This window comes from Ursus maritimus, unplaced genomic scaffold (assembly GCF_017311325.1).
Source record: "Ursus maritimus isolate PB19 unplaced genomic scaffold, ASM1731132v1 scaffold_1, whole genome shotgun sequence".
Classification (NCBI taxonomy): Eukaryota; Metazoa; Chordata; class Mammalia; order Carnivora; family Ursidae; genus Ursus; species Ursus maritimus.
Window position 1 is genome coordinate 89,906,654 of NW_024423343.1, and position 21,725 is coordinate 89,928,378.

At 41.7% G+C, this 21,725-nt stretch overlaps 1 long non-coding RNA gene across 1 annotated transcript in view; it reads right to left on the reverse strand.

Annotated features, from left to right (window-relative positions):
- LOC121106314 overlaps nt 1-21,725 on the reverse strand; it is a 90,724-nt gene that overhangs the window by 15,016 nt on the left and 53,983 nt on the right. The window contains exon 5 of the long non-coding RNA XR_005838942.1: nt 921-1,017. This is a non-coding gene — a long non-coding RNA (uncharacterized LOC121106314). The remainder of the gene's footprint in view (nt 1-920; nt 1,018-21,725) is intronic.

Here is a 21,725-nt window from a genome sequence, read left to right on the forward strand (position 1 = left end):
ACAGAGCCCCGTTCCCCGTGTGGATGAGCCTCATCCCATCTACTGGAGGCCTGGAGAGAACAAAAAGGCTGAGTAAAGGAGAATCCCCTCTCTCCCTGTCTGCCTGTCCTTGAACTTGCAGACTGCCTTCTCCTGCCTTCAAACTTGGACTGGAACTCACACCCTCAGTTCTCCTGGTTCTCCGGCCTGACTCAAACCCCACTACACCACCAGCTCTTCCGGGGCTCGAACTTCCTAACTGCAGGCCTGGGGCTTGTCAGCCTCCATAATCACATGAGCCAACGCCTTATTATAAACGTGACAGAGGTAGAGAGATGGGGCAGGGAGAGGGAGGACAGAGGGAGGGGTAGAGAGGCAGAGAGAGGGGGAGGGAGGCAGGGGGGAGGTTCTGTTTCTCCGGAGAACCCCGACTGCTCACAGAGGAGCTGTTCTGTTGCTGGTTAATATTCCCTCTACCACGCTCTTTGCCAAAAACTGCTCTATTCAAGTGAGCTTTGCCTCCTGTAAGCATCACTGCTGCATTCCTTTCCGATGCGGGAGAATGGTGGCCAGGAAGCTCAGACACAGGGTTCTGTTGAACCACAGCAACGGCCCTGACCCCCACAGCTGATGTCTCTGCCGCCTCTTCACTCTTAGCGCACATTATAGTTACCAAACTGGTTTAGTCATCTCATTGCACACACGAAGTTCTCTTTGGAAAAGTGTAAGTATAGTCAATAACTAATTTTTTGGCTAACGTACAAATCCAAATTTCATTTGAGTTTACCATGATATGATAATGGTCAGGTGTTTTCCATGAAAGAAACTGAACAACATTTGGCTTTTCTTTCCCCCTCTTTCCTCCATTCCACCGATAGGCATCCCCCTCTAGACTACAACCGAATAACGTAATAAAGTATGATCTGAAAATGTTGCATCACCTGACAGTTTCTGAAGCATCACCATGTTCTCTATAATTATTTTTAACTGTAGGCTCCACAGGCAGATATATTGGCTTATCTCTTGCTGCCCAGGTTCCTGAAAGACAAAACATAGCAATTACTGTTAAAGGAAAGAATTATAAAAAATCATGCATCTTTAATGAAAGCCACAGGAATAGAAGTATTATTATCTAGCTCGGCTGGTTCCCAGTTTGAGCCTCTCAGGAGCCTATCCTGCCAGTAACTGTGGGGGCAGTGGAGAAGGTCCTGCACCGGGGAGTCAGGATCCCAGGGTTCAGGATCCTGGGGTTCCGGTCCTCTCTCTGCATTTAAGCAACTAGATGACCTTGGGCAAGTCGATTATTGTTTGCAGATCTGAGTCATCTGTAGAACTGGGGCTCTGGGATATATCATAATTAAGGTGTGTTAGCATAAGGCTTACGGTGTGGGTCCTGGACCAGCCAAGGTGACCTTGGATGAGTTACTTAACTCCTTGCTTCTGTTCCTTATCTGTGAAATGGAAATAATAACACACTTCCCTCATAGACTCTTTATAAGATATAATCAAATTAATACATGTAAAGGGCTCAGAATGGTACCTTGCCCAGAGCAAAGCCTTCTTGAAATGTCAGCTATTATGATTATCTCCAAAGTGCCTTATCATTTGAAAATTATTCAAATTTACTCTGATACCTCCCCCAAAGTTCTTAGTATTCTGGGATCTCATCATTGGGATAGAAAGTGAACACGGAAAGAAAATGTGGAAATTGAAGAGTCATATTTTTCTCTCTTTACATTCATATTAGTAGAAGGTTAAAAGTAACAGAAATTTCACAAGTAACCAACACTGATATAATAGGCTATATATAAAATGAGCAATTTCACATGGTAAATGCCTTAAAAGAAGAGGGAAGAAGATGGAAAAATTGTCTTTGAGAGAAGGTCACGTTCACTGAGCACCCAGTACCTGCTGGATATTCTACAACCTCATCCCATCAAACCCTCCACCATCACTATGAAGCCATTGGCACTGTCCCCATTGTACAGACGAGGAAACCAAGGCTCAAGGAGGCTAATTACAGTTCCTAAAGCATATGGAGGAGGCTCGGATGCCACCCAGGCCTGACTGCAAGATGCTACTTCTTCCATACCAGAAGGCTGGCTCCCGAACACAGGCATTCCCTACTCAGGGTGGTGGTGGTTAGGGAGAAGTAGATTTTTATAAAATAAACTTTAAGTGCACTGGAAAAATATTCTCTTTAAAAGACCCCTTCCATAAGTTTTTATATGAAGCAAAAAATAAAATCTCCAAAATACTGCCTCATTTCCAAATGTCTTAATACTAGTAACAGGAAAGAACAGTTATTAAGTTAAGGATTGAGGGGGAAGAGATCATTGGAATGCAGTGAGAAAGAATTCAAAATCAATGGGGATAAAATGTACTTCATAGGGCATGTAGTCAATGGTACCGTAAGAGTGTTATGTGGTAACACACAGTAGGTACACTTGTGATGAGCACAGCACAATGTACAGACTTGCAGAATCACTACGTTGTACACCTGAAACTAACGTAACCTTTGCCAACAATACTTCAGCTAAAAAAAAAAAAAAATGGAAATCAGATTACCTAAGTTTTAGGCCTACTTTTGACACTTAAAAGCAGAATACAGTCACTGTCTCAGATTTGAATAAAGACAACTGCATGGTCTTCCTCATAATCTATGAGGTTGGAGCAAAAGATGAGAAAGACTCCAATTTCTGCAATGACCATTCTAATTATTTGGTATTATGTTCAGAAAGAGAGTGTTTCTTACGTGTCCGGCAAGTTTGAACACTCAGCTACAATCTGAAATAGCACCTCTACAAATTCTTTCCTGAACCCTCCCATCACCAGGTACAACTGGGAATTCACATCTGCTCCCACATTTGGGTCTCGCGGTTCCACAAGCATCTACGAGACTGGATTGCAGGGATGTGTCCTGAAACGAGGTGGTAAGACCCAGGAAGCAGAGACCATCCCCTTCATTAATCTTCGCATCTCTTACACCCGGTACTGTGGTGTACTGAGTAGATGTTTGTTGAATGAGTGAATAAATCTTGGAATTCCATTTAGCTGTGCCTGGGTATAGAGTCAGCTACATAATTTATGGGGCCCGGAGCAAAATGCAAATTCGGGGCCCTTCGTTCAAAAAGTAGAGGGAAAAAAGTGATGTTAAAGGATTCAAATATAAAGCTTTGTCCTTTGTGCTGTGGTCCCTCCTTCTGCTTGTCATGGTGCCTTTTATTTGCTATTCCATGTTATTCTAAATCAAGAAAAACTAACTATTTAAATTATTAGCAAGAATCTTGTTCATCTTTCTATTGTATAATGCTAGCTTTAAACACAGCTATAAATGACTTCCTTGGTCATATGGCCATGAAGTCAGCCCACCCCGAGTACAGTTCCAACAAATTAAGGAATAAAGGACAAAATTCAGTTCTCTCCTGGCATGAGCTTATACAACAGTAGCAAGCAAAATCAAGAAAGTCTGCCTGTGATGGGCAGAGGGCATTGTGGAGTAGCTTTATTCAACTTGTAACAACACTGAGAAAATCGTCCGTTTAACTGATTGCAAGCCAGATTTCTTCCCATGGAGATGAAGTCCTTCGTAGTACATAAAATGCTCAAGTAAGTAAAGTTTCTATGTTCTTGGAAAAAAGAGAAGGAGAATAGAGAAAATACGCTATTGATATAAAGAATTATGGATGGAGAAAATTGCTGGGTTTTATTTACTCACATTCCAGTCTACCTTCATGCATGCAAGAGGCTGGCAAAATATTATATCATAATTATGGACTCCCCTAGCAGCTTGAGCATCAATGGTTCCTATTGTTCCAAGGTTTGCACCAGCCCATGAGCTCCCAGATTGCATCACGCAGAAAAAGAGCAGGCGCTAATTGCACTGCATATTTATACTTCCCCCCACGCCGCCATTACCCGCATAATTCCCTGTGGGTTCTAATTAGCTCAATCAGGGCTGAAGGGGAATAAAATTTTAAGCAATTTCAAATAAATATGGGGTTTGCTACCACCACAAAATTTGGCAAAATGCTCACCTTACCCAAAACACTTTATCTCCCATTTCTGAAGAAACTGGAGAGCTTTTTGGTTGTGCTCAGATTTAATCAACGATAATGGCTCTTAAATAATATCAATCCTGGGTGGTTTGCATTTTGGTACTTTCCTGGAATTGGAACCAGAAAAGAAAATCCATCTTGAATATCATTTTTGTTGGGTTCTTCTGTGATAGCTGTGAAGATAACATCCGATAACTGTCCCGGGGTCCCTTCCCTCTCCTGTTTTATAATCTGCACGGCCCACAATCCTTATCTTTTAATCCTGTCAAACTGTAATGAATGGTGCTTAGGAAAGGGATTTTCCTGAAGGGTCGGTTGTGCTCTGAGAAAAGGAGCTTAATTAATCCAGGTACCAATCAGCTTGATTCAATGTTTAGAGAAATATTCTTTTTTTTTTCTTGCAAAAGCACCTAAAACTTCTCTTAACATAACCAAATGCAGTGTAAGAGTCTCTCCTTTTCCCTGTCACCTCATTATTAATTCATCTGGCTTTAGAATCTCAGTTCTAATCAGGGAGCCGGCTCCTGCGGCTGCACTTATAATCAGCTCGATGCCAAAACGGCCTCATGCAATCACCCTCCTCAAACCCACGGAGGACTCTTGATGAAGAAAAGCATTCAGAAGGCAACATATACACAGAAACCCAGTTCGCAGTGTCCGATGGCTGGAGCTGAGGGGCTCATACCCCCTTGTCTTCTCCTAACCATCCAATCTCGATCTTGGGGCAGGTCAGGCCAAGCAGGGAGAGGGAGCCCCAAAGAGACTTCCAGACAGGATCTGAGGAGGCAACCCAGAGCCAAGCCTGGCCACCCAAGGACTGAATGCAGTCCTCCAAAACATTTTGTTTTTTCCCACCTTCCTGGGCCTGTCCTGATACTTAGTCTTTTACAAGTCACAAACATTTAAATGGAAGTATTCACACAGAACTCCAGAAACAGGAGGCTTGTGTTCTGACCTATTAAAATTGGTAAATGCTAAGTTGAGGCAGCCATCTTTCCACAGGACAAAGGCTCCTTGTTCTCTGTCACTCCTCGCCCACCAGGCTGGTTCATTCTTTGACCTGTCTAGCTCCTACAGATAATTGAATTTGTTCCCCTGAATCCAAAACTCATGGTCCTCCCCATGGGCATTTGCTCCAAGTATCTCCAGATGGTGGCTGATCTGAACCAAAATGCTACAGGGGCGATCAGCCCAGTGAGAGAGAAAAATATATAAAGTTAAAGCTTCACTCAAATGATTTTATTTCTAGAAACTGAAATAGGGGAATGATTAGGCATCCTCATGCCTCATTCAATACATATTTACTGGATGCCTACCATGTGCCTGGTATAGTTTGAGGAGCTGGAGAAGCAATGGAAACAAGACTAGACCCCTCCCCTTACAAAGCTTCCCTTCTCTTGTGGGACAGGCAATAACTAGAAAAATAAATACGTATCACCTTCAGTAAACAGTAAGTGCTGAGAGACTAAATATACAAACAGCTGACGGCCAGGCTATACATAAAAATAGAATTCTGACCTGCAACCTGCAGCAACCTGCCCAGGAAACCAGCCCAGGAAGCCAGCCTGCTATAAGTCAGACTGGTAGGAAGTCAGACCACAATCTCTAGCGACAGTTCAGGAATCCAAACAATAATCCCTGTAACAACTGGCAAGGACTTTATTAGTAACTGGCAGCTTCCCTACCTTTTACACTTGCTTCCAAATTAGGACCAATCAGAAAAAGGCAAATATAAACCCCTGACCAATCACATGGGAGGCCCTACTTCTGCTTAGCCCACCTACAGCCTCCCCAGGACATTAGCCTCCAGTCAAGCCATACCTGAGGCTTCCCTTTTTCCACTATGAAGCTTTCCACGCCTCTGCCTGCCAAATGCAAAGGATGGTGGCTGAGTTTCTTGTAGCAAGCTCTGAATAAGTGGCCTTGGCTTGTTCTCATTTGGGTGGTCTTAATTTACGTCCATAAGGCTTTGAAGCAAAATAAAGCAGATTAATGGGACAGAGTAATGAGCAGATGGGGAGACTGGGAAGGAGATGACACCGGAGCCACGTTCCCAGAAGACAGAAGGAGGCAGGAGGGAGGCATGTGGCTCTGGTAGAAAAGCATTCCAAGCAGAGGGAACAGCAACACAAGGCCAGTGGAGAAAAAAGGCTGGTGCGTTCCAGAATCATCAAGCAGAATGAAGGAGGGAAAGAGAGTTAGAGGAGCAAATCAGAGAGGCGGCTGCCAACCACAGGCCCAGCTGTATGTGGCTCGCCGGTCCTGGGCAGGACGCTGACTTTCATACTCAGTGGAATAGAAAGGCCGTGTAAGGGGCGCCTGGGTGGCTCAGTTGTTAAGCGTCTGCCTTCGGCTCAGGGCGTGGTCCCTGAGTTCTGGGATCGAGCCCCACATCAGGCTCCTCCGCTATGAGTCTGCTTCTTCCTCTCCCATTCCCCCTGCTTGTGTTCCCTCTCTCACTGGCTGTCTCTATCTCTGTCAAATAAATAAAATCTTAAAAAAATAATAAATAAATAAATAAAGGCCGTGTAAGGTTCTGAGCAGGACAGTAACATGCCCGAGCTCTGCACTCAGCCTGCTGTGTGGAGAGGCAGCAGAGTGCAATGGTTCACGGGACAGAGGATGGCCACTGGGCCTTGCCGGGGGCAAAGGAGGTGGTGAGAGGCCACCAGGTTTGGAATATGAATATTGCTAGGGTGTTGAATGTGACGGGATAAGGAAAGTAGGGAGTCAAAGATGGCTCCTCTTCTCTGTTCCTCCTATTTTCTAGCCAAAATGATTAACTCCTCCTGCCTCCCTACCCCACACGCCTACCACCACCCTCTCCAAAGTCACTTGCCTCGCACTACAAATAGATACACACTCATGTGGCCAACAGTGGGTGAGGCGAAGCATGTGGCCCACAAGTTCCTCAGGAGGGAACAATAGGAGTCACAACAGCCAAGCCAGGGTGTTCTTTGTGAGGGAAGTCCAGAGGGCCCCTTATCTAAAATACTCCCCCCATGTCAGGAAACCTCCGGGGCTTCCAGAGTAGCTTCCTCCAGAGGCCCCAAAGCTCTTCTCTCTGCTTCTCAGTGAGCTTCACCACCCTTTCCTGGTGGTGCCAGTACCTAATGACCAATGTTGCCGGTGCCCACACCCTCCAGCCCTCTCCCATGTCTGTACAAGGCAGCCTGATTTCCAGCCACCTCTCCAGACTAGAGGAGCCTGGGAATGAAGGCCTCCCTGCAACCAGCCTCCCTACCCAGCCCACCAGCCAGCCCCACACAGTAGCCCCGCGCCAGTGTCTGACAGGTGTGGGGGTTACACACTCCAGCTTTCTCACCCCTTAGCCAGGTAGTTTTGAAGTGTGTGTTGTACACCATTTTCCAAAGTAGGCAGCCTGATAGCGCCCTTCCTGTGTTGCCTCACCCTCACCTAACACTGCTCTTCCCGACCAACAGCTTGCCTCGGAATCCTTGGCTCAAAGGTCTGGTTCTGGGGAACCTAAACTGAGACGATGTTCTATTGTCTGAACCTGTGTGCCCCCTCTCCCAAATTCATATGTTAAAATCCTAACCCCCAAAGGGATGGTATTAGGACCTAGGGACTTTGCCAGGTGATTAAGTGATAAGGGTGGTCCTTCGTGAATGGGATTAATGCCCTCATGCAAGAAACCCCACAGGGCTCCCTAGGCCTTCAATCATGTAAGGATGTAAGTCCTCAGTCTACAGCCTGCAAGATGATCTTACCAGAACCCAACCCTGCTGGCACCGTGACCTTGGACTTCTAGCCTCCAGAAATGTAAACAATAAATTTCTGTTATTTATAAGCCACTCAGTTCTATGGTATTTTGTTACGGCAACCTGAATGGACTAAGGCACTGCCTATGACAGATTTAGATAGCAACCATGGAATGAAAAAAAAAATTGGCTTTAGATTATGGTATAAAATTACCACTGTCTACAAAAAGGGATGGGACTCCTTGGAGGAAAAGCTAATTCCAGAGCGGGGACGGGGAAAGTACAAGACAATCTAGAAACATCTTATTGTACCAAAAAGTGAGGAAGTACTCAAAGAACGATGAGAACATGTTAAAAGGACACAGGAGGCAGCTTGAAAGGGTTCCCACTGGTTAAACTTGGGACAACTGAACATCAAAATAAATAAAAACATTAATGAACTATATAAGCCATTGAATAAAATAAGAATCCATGAGTCTAGGCAGATAATAGATAAACAAACATAAAAAAGGGGAAATCTCTTCCTTTCCATAAAATGCTGACTAATAAATACAGAAGGAATGACAGAATTCGTAAAACTCCATCTTAAACCATCATAGCAGAGACTGAGGCAAATAAATCCTCCTTGGATGCTACATCTAGAAAGGAAACTTTGATAAGGAATGGGGTATTTATAGTGCCTCCCCACAAGTTACTCATTAATTATAAAAGGAAAATAGTAACTATACAGTGGAGAAAGTGGAACAAAATAGAGACCATTTCCTCAAACATGCCCAGAGATTTTCACCTATTGCTCACTAGAAACGGAATAAGGACTAAGATCAGATCCCAGGGACTGTATCACATACATCTTTATGAGAACGGCTACGCTTACGTTAACAACTAGGTACATGTACCTAGGGGTAGGGTCATTCTTCACTACTCCCTTTACCCTTTCCATAAAGCCTGGGTTTTATTAGAGAACCACGTCACATCCAGGTTGAGCCCCACCTGGTCCTCCTTCAAAATCATCATCATTCAGTATTGAGACAAGGAAGGAAATTGTGAGTGACAGTGAGTGACTTAAGTCTTCACTGACGGAGCCCTAACAAAGCCAGGGACCCCACCACATTCAGCCCCTGAATGAATATGCGTGCTACCCCTTCTGTGAGGCTTACACCATCCTGTTGCATCTACCTAGTATTTAAACACCAAATTGTGGCACAATTGTCTTTCCCTATCTCCAGCAGAGAACCCCAAAGACTGAGGGCATTTCCATTCTTTTTTTTTAACCAATTTTTCATGTTCATCATTTAAGACCAGAAGTTTACAAATTTTTTTAACAGCATGTAGTGGGTTAAATGGTAGTCTCCAAACAGATATGTCCACATCCTAATCCCGGAACACATGAATGTAACCTCACTGAAGAAGAGACTCTAATAAGGAGTCTTTTTAGCTATAATTAAGTTAATTAATTAAACTACATTACACTGATCTTTTATTAATGTAAAAATTTTGAAATCAAGAGACTATCCCGGATTATCCCTATAAGCCCTAAATGCCATCACAAGTGTCCTTACAAAAGAGTCAGAAGGAGATCGGAAACACCTTTACAGAGAAGGTGGAGAGAAGATGAAGCCGAGAAAGAGGCTGCCACAAGCCAAGGAATGCCAAAAGCAACCAGAAACCAGAGGAGACCAGGAAGGTGTAGGGGCCAAGAGCAGGCCCCCCAAACGTGCCACTCTGTCATATCAACTGTTTTAAATTAAAGTTGCTTAACAAACACCTGGTGCAAGGACGCCCAGACACTCCTTTGTCCCTGTGAAAGCAGGAAACAAATCTCCCATATAAAAAATATCCTCCCCACACCAAAGTAAAAAGACATTCTTATCACCAGAGAGAAGGATTTTAAAGACCAGAAAGTTATAAAAACAAACCTGGTTACTTTTTACTAATCTACTACACCTCAGTTCCCAATTCCACTTAGAATTCCTTAATAATTAAAGCTCCCGAATACCTGTTTTTCCTTATCCTATAAATTCTTCACTAATTGTCTTTTTGTCTAAAATGTATAAAAACTACCTGCTTTAATCATTTCTTTAGGTCTCAATTTCATTATTGAGCCTCCGTGTGCACGTCATAAAACTTTGTGGTTTTTTCTCCTATTAACTTGCCTCATGTATATTTGGTCCTTAGTCCAGCTGGAAGAACTTAAAGGGGAGAGGAAGAATTCTGCCTTCTCTTCAAGGGGATTCTCCCCTAGAACCTCTGGAGGAAGTGTGGTCCCACGCACACCCTGATTTCAGACCTCTGGTCTCCTGACCATAAGAAAATAAATTTCTGTTGTTGTTAAGGCACCAAGTTTGGTACAATTTGTTACAGCAGCCACATGAAACTAATACAGCAAAAACATTCTTGCAAATGAAATCTTATACAGCCCCCCACTATAAAATAGACCAAAGGAGAACTGCTGTCAAGGGGGAAGCAGTGGCCTCCATCACGGGTCATCTCTCCCCTGCTACCCTCACATTGACCCAGGACACTGAAGGAAACACTCCCACTGGCCTGGGAGCACCAAAACAGTTCTGAGGAACAGAATTTTAAAAACACTCTTCAAAACATTCATCACAGTCAATATCCTAATGTTTTAACTCCCTGGATATGCATCCCATCCTATATGTCTGCTTCTCCTCTCCCTGCTTTTTCATTTAAACAACCATTTCCTTGCATGAGTGTCCTTGGAAAAGGTGACAAAAATAGGTATGTGGGTTGAGCTACAGGCTCAGTTTCTGAGCCACAGCCTCTGGAACATTCTCCTGTTAACAACAGTTTATTCTGGCTCCTGTCCCTTGTTTTAAACTTATAGTTGGTGTCCTCCTCCTCTTCCTCAGCTCCCACTTTTGATTCCACCTCTACCGCCAGGGTTTGTCCTTGGCCTATTCCAGAACCTCCCTTTTGGTTTCATTTGATGTTTTTCAATCTCAGACCCTTGATCTTGATCCTGGAGTGCAGATTCATTTTGTTCACCTTCCGAAGCTCTCCTGCCCCTCTTGGGTCACTGCTTCACACCACATATTACTTCCCTGCAAAGGCTGCAGGTGTTTCCTGCCATCTCTTCTAGCTTTTTGAAGCCAGTAGATTTATCCCTTCAAGTACCATCCAGAGTTGGTTCTATATATTTCAACGCCATTCACAGGCCACGAATAATACCCAAGATGCAGAGGTAAAATCCCTTGCCTTGTAAAAACTCTGTGAGTAGGACATGGAAATGGAGCAAGAACCACAGTGCTTCTAATTCACACATTTCTTAGATGATTTCTGCCATTGACAGAAGAGCCCTCTTAGGATTCAAGCAAAACCTCTGGATAAATGGAGATGGAAAGAAAAGATAAGAGAGAGGTGAGGAGGAAAACCAGAAATTCATGTCAAATAACCAACTTTGAAATGCAGTGAGTGTACATCTTTGGTCATAACTTGAAGACCACCTGCACATTCTTCTCTGCGTTTTTATTGCTCACTTTTGGATGGCATTGACCCAGCTGCTGCCCATGCAGCCTCTCCCAACTTCTCACAAAATACAGAGGCACCTCACCTTTCATGTTCAACTTGCAAACAGTCTGTACATCCACACGTTATGTATTAGCACTCCAAACCCCTTTTCATAAGCCAAACTCTGACTGCATTCAATAGCTGAAGACTGATCAATTCAAGCTATCACATAGTAGTGTTACCGAAGAATGAATTATTCTGTTTCAGCCCAGAACTATTTGTGTGATGATCTGCATGTTTACTTTATTTTGTCCTGTTATTTCATAAAATGAGAGAAAAACAGAAACATGAAAGTGCTGATACAAGTGATTAAGAAGTATAAGCCATGCAAATGTAATATAATTGAGAAAAAGATGAAAATGATCAACAGCCTGAAGACAATCTTTCACCCTAATCAGATTCTCATTGGACTCAGGCAGGTCAATTGTGTGTTCAATCAATTGTGAAGGAAAAGAACACAATTAAAGAACATGTACAGAATACTGGCAATAAATCATAAACGACTGTGTTCAAAAAGCCGAGGTGTAATTAGGGATCGTCAGCCTCTCTCTGGGAGTGGAACTCCTACCTCCCTTATATCTAATAAGTCTATGGTCTGGCTTTCCCACATTCGGGTCTTGTACAAATTTTCAAGAATATTCTATGCATTAAAGGAGAGAACTGCCTGAACTTATGACCAAAAAAAGGGACAAAATACTGAAGTATTAACTGATTTCAACCTAATCAATAGCTGAAAGGAACTTACTTGCACCATAAAGCAAATAAAGCTGAATTGAGAAACCTAACCACGGACTTCTGCCCAAGATAGAGACCACCTGAGCAAATACAGAATGGCAAAGACCATGAAGACAAAACTCCACAAATACGAAACAACCTCTGCACAGGGCTATTTATGGCCATAGCATCTGTAAAGGCAAAAAACTGGAAATCCAAATATCTCTCAGTAGGGAACCGGTTGAACAGCCCATAAGACACAATGGAGAACCATGCAGCCATTATAGCAAAGTTAAGATCTGCGTGAATTAATATGGAGTGATTTCCAGAAAATACTACTAAGTTACAAAATTAAAGTGGGAAATATTGTATAGTTTGATATCTTTTATATAAGAAAGGCAGAGGAATGAGTATATATACAGACAATTTGCTTATTTTTCAAAGTACGTAAAAGTTAGCTAACGGTTGTCTATAGAGGGTGGTGATATGGAGAACAAGGGAACTTCTCAAAATATACTTTGTATGTGATTTTTACTTCTAAAGCATGTAAATATTCTACATATTTAAAAATTATATTAAGCCAAAAATAAAGCTTGTACAGAATCAGAAACAAATGAACCCAACAGCATATAAAAATGGTAACCACACAGAGAAAATCGGTCTTCAAATTTCTTTGAATATAAAACTATGACTATACTTCTTTAGGGTATATATTCTAAAGGTAAAGAACAGCAGTGAATTACTAAACTTACTCAGTGGGCTTACTATGAACATTGATATTAGAGTTCTAAAATTTTTTAAAAAGATTTTATTTATTTATTTGATGGAGAGAGCACAAGCAGAGGGAATGGCAGGCAAGGCAGAGGGAGAAACAGGCTCCCCGCTGAGCAGGAAGACCAACGTGGGGCTCAATCCCAGGACCCCAGGATCATGACCTGAGCTGAAGGCAGATGCTTAACCGACGGAGCCACCCAGGCACCCCTAGAATTCTAATTTTTAAAACAATTTTACAGTTACTATTTTGAGTGGGGGGATTTTTAATCTAGGAATTTTATACCCAGCCAAGTTGTGTCTCAAATATAAAGGTAAAATATGCTATCACTATTCTCCTGTGGAAAAAGGAGGCACTTAGCAATATGTTTCAAGAACCCAGAGAAGAATCACATATAAGAGATCAAGTGGTATAAAATAATTTACTCACTTTGGACCTCAAACAAGAATGTCTTTGGGTTTTATGTTTCTAGAAGGATTTCATTTCTCAGGACATAAGTTGGCCTTGAAATGCTACCCTTGACTGCTTTCTCTATCTTACCAACACCAGAAAGTATGTTTCATGAGTCCTATTCTTTATCCCAGAGTTTGGATAAAAGCTTTCGCCATGTTTCATTGCCACTTAAAATAACCTATATTATTCTGTTCCAGCACTTGCTCTGATAATAGGTAAACTATTTACATGGTTAAGATTCTGTGCTGGGAGAATTACTAACCTAAGGTATTTTTTCTTTCTTCTTCCATAAAAGTATAGCTGCATAGTGCAACATAATAACCATTTTCATGGCCAAAGAACTCACGTAATGATTTTCTGCAACTTAATAACTCATATTGAATGACCTAAGACTCAGAGTTTTGCTTTGTCGTTAAAAGCTAAATAAAAAAAAAAACAACTAGTCTATAGCAGATGTTATCTCTTTAATCCTTCTTTTCATCATCTTCCACCTAACAGTTACAAATGCCCCTGCATTTACTATATTTTAAACTTTGAAACAAATATATTTTTTATTTTTTTATTTAAATCCAATTAGCCAAGGTATAGTACATCATTAGTTTTTGACATAATGTTCAATGATTCATTATTTGAGTATAACACCCAGTCCTCATCATATCATTGTGCCCTCTTTAAGGCCCATCACCCAGTTACTGCATCCTCCCACCCACCTCCCTTTCTGCAACCCTCAGTTTGTTTCCCAGAGTCAAGAATCTCATATTGTTTGTCTCCCTCTCTGATTTCTTCCCATTCAGTGTCCTCACCCCATTGTCCTCTGCACTATTCCTTATGGTCCACATATGAGTGAAACCATATGATAATTATGTTTCTCTGATTGACTTGTTTCACTTAGCATAATATCCTCCACTAAAATCCTAGAGGAGAACACAAGCAGCAACCTCTTTGACCTTGGACAAAGCAACTTCTTGCAAGATATGTCTCTAAAGGCAAGGGAAACAAAAGCAAAAATGAACTATTGGGACTTTATCAGGATAAAAAGCTTCTGCACAGCAAAGGAAATAATCAACAAAACTAAAAGACAAACTACGGAATGGGAGAGGATATTTGCAAATGCCATTACAGATAAAGGGCTAGTATTCAAGATCTATAAAGTACTTCTCAAACTCAACACCCAAAAACAAATAGTCCAGTCAAGAAATGGGCAGAAGACATGAACAGACATTTCTCCAAAGAAGACATACAAGAGGCCAACAGACACATGAAAAAATGCTCCACACCACTGGCCATCAGGGAAATACAAATCAAAACCACAATGAGATACCACCTTACACCAGTCAGAATGATTAAAGAAACAAATACATTTTTAAATGCATACGATAAAATGGAGCAATGGTAAATTAATCTCTGAATGGTAAAATTCTGTGTAATTATTTTTTCTTTATACTTTTAGAGTTTTCAAGTTTTATGCAAAGCATATATATCACTTTCATATGCACAAAATAGATGTTTAAATCAGTACAATTTTGTGTATATAATATGATCATAATTATGTTTTTTTAATATACACACCAAAAAAGAAAACCAACATTGTTATTTTTTCTGATAAGACTATGACTAATTGTTTTCTCTTTCCCTCAACTTTTCTGTATCTTCCAAGTTTTCTATGATAAATGTGCATTTATTCATAATGCTTAGGGGATTTTGTGTGTGTGTGTGTGTGTGTGTGTGTGTGGTTTTTTTGGTGGTGAGGGAAAGAACAAGTCAAAATCACTACTCAGCTGGAAATCACCAGGCTAACCATTACTAATTTGAACCGAGGATAGAGGATAACCAAGAAAGAGACGTTGAGGCATGTTTGTACTCATGCACACTTAGCTTCTACATCTACTCCAGCCCCACACAGCAGCAAATGTATGTCCTTATCAGACTGATCTCACTCAGGCTCCCAGTCCTCAGTTCTGTACCACTGTGAGCCACGGCAAGGGTGAAGTGGACTTTACTATCACCATTCCTCCCCAGATTATCCACTGTGCCATGAAAACGATACAGGCAAACCACGATATTAATCCTCTTTCCCCCCAGCATGTGAATTGGAAAGCTGTGTATTTATTTGCAAAGAAAGACGTGGTTGCCTTGTAAAGCCCAGAATTAAGTGCCCTAAACAGATTTTGGTTTACGGGACTCCTTCAAACTGCATTACTTTTCCTCTAATAAAGTTTTCCTCCTTGCTGCCACAGTAGAGAGAAATATTTTATGGCTCGCCTTTAAAAATGATATGGCGGGAGGCTGATAGCACAATAAGAAATTTGATTTCTCTGATGGAAAAGCCAGCCCTAGCAGACGTTACTCTATAGCAACTAATAGCTTCTAAGTACACATATCTCTGTTTTTTAAAACATCCCAGGGTAAATGCCTGCTGTTCATTTTGTAAAAAAAATTGACAAGTCTTCTTTTGCTATTGTGTTAGCCTGTGTGACCTAAAAGGAAAAGAAGTGGCTAATCTACCAGGGGCTTCGGAACTATTTTTAATAATACGTGTTGCCTCTGTACTGCACGATGACAAGGAACATGCAGAGGTGGGTGCTATTACATGTCCTCACCCCTCGAGTGTTTACACCAGCATTGCACTCATAATCATTCCTCTTCGAGCTTCACTATGGGCAGAATGATATTGTATTTTCTCTTTTATTTTTCCTAATGCCCTTACTATGGTAGGTAATATTTCTTTGGCCTCTCCGGGGCAGCTTGGACCAATTTTTTTCAGGAAATGTGTCTATGCTGCTTCATTAATGCCACTGTTGGGCTGTCAATTTCTCTCTCTCTGACCCCACTCCATACTCCAAATGAGATGGGCAGCTTTTCCCACAGTGGGAAAAAGCTGGGCTTTGGAGCCAGCCACAGCTTGATTCTAATCCCAGCTCAGCCACTTACTGGTTGATGAGTTAGAGGGGACAACTCACTCTAAGATGCAACTTGATCACTTAAAAGATGGATAAAAGGCCTTCATATCCCAAAGTTGCTGCAACAAAGAGAGATATTGTGTGGAAGGTTCCAGCCAATAGCAGACGTCATGAAAAGGCTGCTGTTATTCTAATCAGTCACATCATTAACACTTGTCCTCACTGACCCCTCCTGCCAACATTCTGCCTGGTAAAAGATCACCAGGGCTTTTCTTATGGCCTAGTTATTTATTGCTTAGATGGGTTTGATGTCGTTCTGAGCTCTACATATTTCCCTGCATGCTCGCTCTTCTTTATCACCCAAGATGATTAAATACCTTCAGCAAACACAACTGAGTGCATGGACTCGTCCAAACACACGAAAGTGAAGCATCTGCCTGCCCAAAGCTTACAGTCTAGGGGACAGGCAAGATGTACACACACAGGAAAGAGTTACGATGGCAGAGGAGTAGGAAGACCCAAAGCCTGCCTCGTCCCTCGAACACAGTTAAATAGTTGTCAAATCATCCCGAACACCCAAGAAATCAACTGGAGGTCTGACAGAACAAACCTGCAAGTCTACAAGTAGAAAAACAACCTTTTGGAAGGTAGGAGGTGCAGAGAGTTGATTTGGGGGAGATAAAACTGTGGCTACTAGGGCTGGGAGGGAGCCCTGCTTACGGAGTCTACTGCAAAGTATTTTAAGCAGCAAAGCACAAAATCTGAACTTTGAGAAGTCCACTACCATGGGGTATGTGCCTGGCTTAAAGGTGCTCAGGTGGCAAAGAGGGGTGGAGTCCCAGGAGTGACGGCACATAAGGGTCCCCTGGGTCATAAGGAGAATGGGTGGTGCCTACATGCGGCACTGTTCCCAGACATAGGAGCAGAGATCCCGGCTGAGAGCGGGGAATCTTGGTGCTGGTTTTCTGTTCTGTTTTGCCATGCATTCCAAACTGCTGCACAGTCATGCTACCGCTTCCTGGGACAGGCCAGCAAATGACAAAAGCTTAGCAAGACCCTCTCCCAGAGGATCACTGCAGGTCCACAATGCAGGAGTCCCTAAAATTTGGAGTTTTGAAACTCAGTCCTGTGCCTGAGATTAAAAAAACTCAAACATAGGTAGGCTGAACAAAAAATTCTGATGGAAACTATGGTCACAAGAGGGGTGAATGATGCTCTTCTGTGAGGGCTCTCAGAAGAGTGGGAGGGGCGCAAACTTTTAGCCCGGGGCTAGAGAGTGGGTTCCAGACATAATCATCCCACCCATCAGCCCTGAAAGACTTCAGGGAGCAAAACAGCACCACCTAGTGGAGGCTAGAGCTGCTTACACCGAGCCCCGCCCCCTGCACCCTGAAGGTACATTTCCACTGAGGTAAGTCCACCCAAGAATCAGAGCAAAAGGCCCCTCCACCAGAAGACCAGCACAAACAACTCACTTGCACCAAGTCTACTGATCATAGAATACTGCAAAGCTTCAGCTCTAGGGTAAATAGAGTATAGCTTCTCTTTTACTTTTATTTTTTAAGTTTTTTTAATTATTAGTTTTTCATTTATTTTCTATTTTTTCAATTATTTTTTATTTTTTATTATTCTTAAATTTTATTTATATATTTTAAATATGTATATTTTTTATTTTTTGGTAATTTTATTTTTTAAAAATTTTTGGATCTAGATTCTTTTTTTTTTTTTTAATGTTCAGTTAGCCAACATATAGTACATCATTAGTTTTTGATGTAGTGTTTAACGATTCATTAGTTGTAATCCAGATTCTCTTAACAAGCAGACCAAAACACACCCAGGATCTAGGGGGTTTTTTGTTTGTTTGTTTTAGGGGCTTTTTTCTGTTGTTTGGTTGTTATTGTTTTTCTTTATTCCTTTTTTTTTTTTTTTTTCTGAACAAAGTGATGAGACAGAGAAATTCACCCCAAAGAAAGAACAGGAAGTAGAACCCACAGCCAGGGACTTAATCAATACAGATATAAGTAAGACGTCTGAACTAGAATTTAAAACGATTATAAGGATAGTAGCTGGGCTTCAAAAAAAGCATAGGGGTGCCTGTGTGGCCCAGTCAGTTAAGTGTCTGCCTTCAGCTCAGGTCATGATCCCAGAGTCTGGGGATTGAGCCTCACATCAGGCTCCCTGCTCAGCGGGAAGCCTGCTTCTCCCTCTGCTCCTTCCCCTGCTCATGCACTCTCTCTCAAATAAATAAATATATAAATACATAAATAAATACATAAATAAAATCTTTTAAAAAAAGAAAGAAAAATGCATAGAAGACACTGCAGAAATAAAAGAACTAAAATATAGCCAGGTGGACGTTAAAAATGCTATAACCAAGATGCAAACCCAAATCGATGCCATAAAAACAAGGATGGACAATACAGAGGAATGAATCAATGAAACAGAAGATAAAATTATGGAAAATAATGAAGCTGAAAAGAAGAGGGAAAGAAAGGTAATGGATCACAAAGGTACACTTAGGGAACTCAGTGCCTTAGTAAAATGTAATAACATTCATATCATCAGAGTCCCAGGAGCTGAAGAGAGAGAAAAAGGGGCAGACAGTTTATTTGAAAAATTATATGCCAACAAACCGGGCAATCTAGAAGAAATGGGTAAATTCCTAGAAACTTACAAACTACCAAAACTGAAACAGGAAGAAATAGAAAATCTGAACAGACCCATAATCAGCAAAGAAATTGAATCAGTAATCAAAAATATCACAACAAACAAAAGTCCTGGGCCAGATGGCTTCTCAAGAGAATTCTACCAGACATTTAAACAAGAGTAAATATCTAATTCTCCTCAAGCTGTTCCAAAAAAAATAGAAATGGAAAGAAAACTTCCAAAGTCATTCTACGAAGCAAGCATTACCTTGATTCCAAAACCACACAAAGACACCACTAAAAAGGAGAATTACAGGCCAATATCCCTGATGAACATGGATGCAAAAATTCTCAACAAGAATATTAGCAAACCAAATTCACAGTACACTCACCACAGTCAAGTGGGATTTATTCCTGGGTTGCAGGGGTGGTTCGATATTCACAAATGAATCAACATGATACACCACATTAATAAAACAAAGGATAAGAACCATATGATCCTCTCAATAGATGCAGAAAAAGCATTTGACAAAATACAGCATCCACTCTTGATTAAAAAAAGAAAATTCTCAACAAAGTAGGGACAGATGGAACAAATCTCAATGTCATAAAGGCCATATATGAAAGACCCACAAGATAATATCTTATTAATATCGTCCTCAATGGGGAAAAACTGAGAGCTTTTCCCCTATGGTCAGAACAAGACAGGGATGTTCACTCTCACCATTACTACTTAACACAGTACGGGAAGTCTTGCCTCAGAAATCAGACAACAAAAAGAAATAAACAGGCATACAAACTGGCAAGGAAGAAGTCAAACTTCCACTATTTGCAGACAACATGATACTCTACGTAGAAAACCCAATGACTCCACCATAACTATACTAGAAGCGGGGCTGAACTTTTCATAAGAGATTTTATTTTGTGAAATGAAACAGTAACAAGATAGCACAACCCAGCATGACTTAGATAAAGCATGAAGTTATACCAACACAGATGTCCAAGCACCTTCTTCTATTTCCAGTGTGCAAAGACGAGGCAATAAAAAGACAAATACTGTATCATTCCGTTTATATGAAATATCCAGAATTGGCAAATTCATAGAGATGGAAAGCAGATTAGAGATTGCCAGGGGCTGAAGGGAGGGGAGAATGGAAGTTAGCACCCACTGGTTACAGAGTTAATTTGGAGTGATGGAACTAATTAACTTTTTTTTTAAAGATTTTATTTATTTATTCGACAGAGATAGAGACAGCCAGCGAGAGAGGGAACACAAGCAGGGGGAGTGGGAGAGGAAGAAGCAGGCTCATAGCAGAGGAGCCTGACGTAGGGCTCGATCCCACAACGCTGGGATCACGCCCTGAGCCAAAGGCAGAGGCTCAACCGCTGTGCCACTCAGGCGCCCCCTTTTTTTTTTTTTTTTAAGATTTTATTTGGAACTAATTAACTCTTAAAAATGGTTAAAACCACAAATTTTATGTTATGAAAATTTTACCACAATTTTTTAAAAAGAAAGTAAAATAAAAATACAGAGTTACAGACAGCAAAGTGTCTCTCCTCCCACCACATCCCAGCCCCTCTGGACTACATGTGGCTTGGTACACAAGCCTTTCACAGCAATTTAGTCACTTAAGTGTTTCTTGAAAGCACTGTGTGTCAGGCACTGTGCTAGGAGCTGGAGAAGAACCAGAAACATCTCACACCTACACTCAGTCAAGACCCACAGCCGAAAGTGCCACCATCCTGTTTGTCCAACTCAGTGCCACCTCCTTCTAGAAGCTTCTAAGAGCACCAGGTTGGAATGAACTGCCCCCTTGTCTGTATCCCCACAGCTTTCCTTGCCCCACTGTCTGAGCCTTCATGTCAGTTTCCCTTGTATTTTGTCCTTCACATAGCGGTCTCCACCCCACCCAAAGCCCCACTGCTGCTCTGGCAAACTCTTTAGAGGTCCAGAGTCTAACTTTTCAACTACACACCCACCCCTTCACATACTGTGTGCCCAATAGGCCCTCAATCTATGCTGAGTTCAATTGTCAGGAGGGCAACATCATCAGAGCCCGCCAACATCCAGGAGCACCCCTCCCACTCTGTTTTACTCAGTCCGCTCTCATCCCTCCTTACTGTATTGCCTCTATAAGCTGCTTCTTAATCATGAATAAGAAAGAAAGAAAGAAAGAAAGAAAGAAAGAAAGAAAGAAAGAAAGAAAGAAAGAAAGAAAGAAAGAAAAACTGGGTATTTCTCCTTTGTGAATTAGGAATGCTGAGATGTGCTCAGTGCTGGTCTCCTATCCCCAGCTGATAATAGGAGCACACCTGTGAGTGTTCAATGCACATGTATTTTAATTCCAGATAAGGTCAATCATTACCAATCAAAGAAGTAAATGTGGGCAAGAGGAGAAGGGAAGAATGAAGGGGAATATTCTATTATACCCACAGAAAGAATGTTTCTAATAAATGACCAGCAGTCCTAGGAGCTGATTTCTCCTCAGCTGAGCTCTAACTGAAGCACCTACACAGGCAGACTTGGGGAACCCTGGATATAATATGTTTATATTTGTATTTTCATTTACAAGCCTTTTGCAGTTTTAAACCTGAAATAAGAGCTACCATTTGTTAGGTAGTTACTACAAGCCACATACCATTAAACCTGACATACAGTAGCTTACTGAACCCCTCCAACAATCCTGGGAGGACATAAATATTGTCGCCCCGAGGACACCCACACCCAGAGAGAGTAAATCCCTTGTCCAAGGTCACATGGCCGGGAAGTGGAAAAGTCAGCATTAAAATAGCTTTCTGATTCCAAATTAAGATCTCATTCAGTACCCTAAAATGACTGCTCACTGGTCCCTAATGCCCCCTGCTTTTGCCTGTCTTTGCACTTTTGCCAAAAACCCAGGGGTCACCTCTGATCCCTGCCTTTATTTACTCCACGTTCAATAAGTCATCAAGTC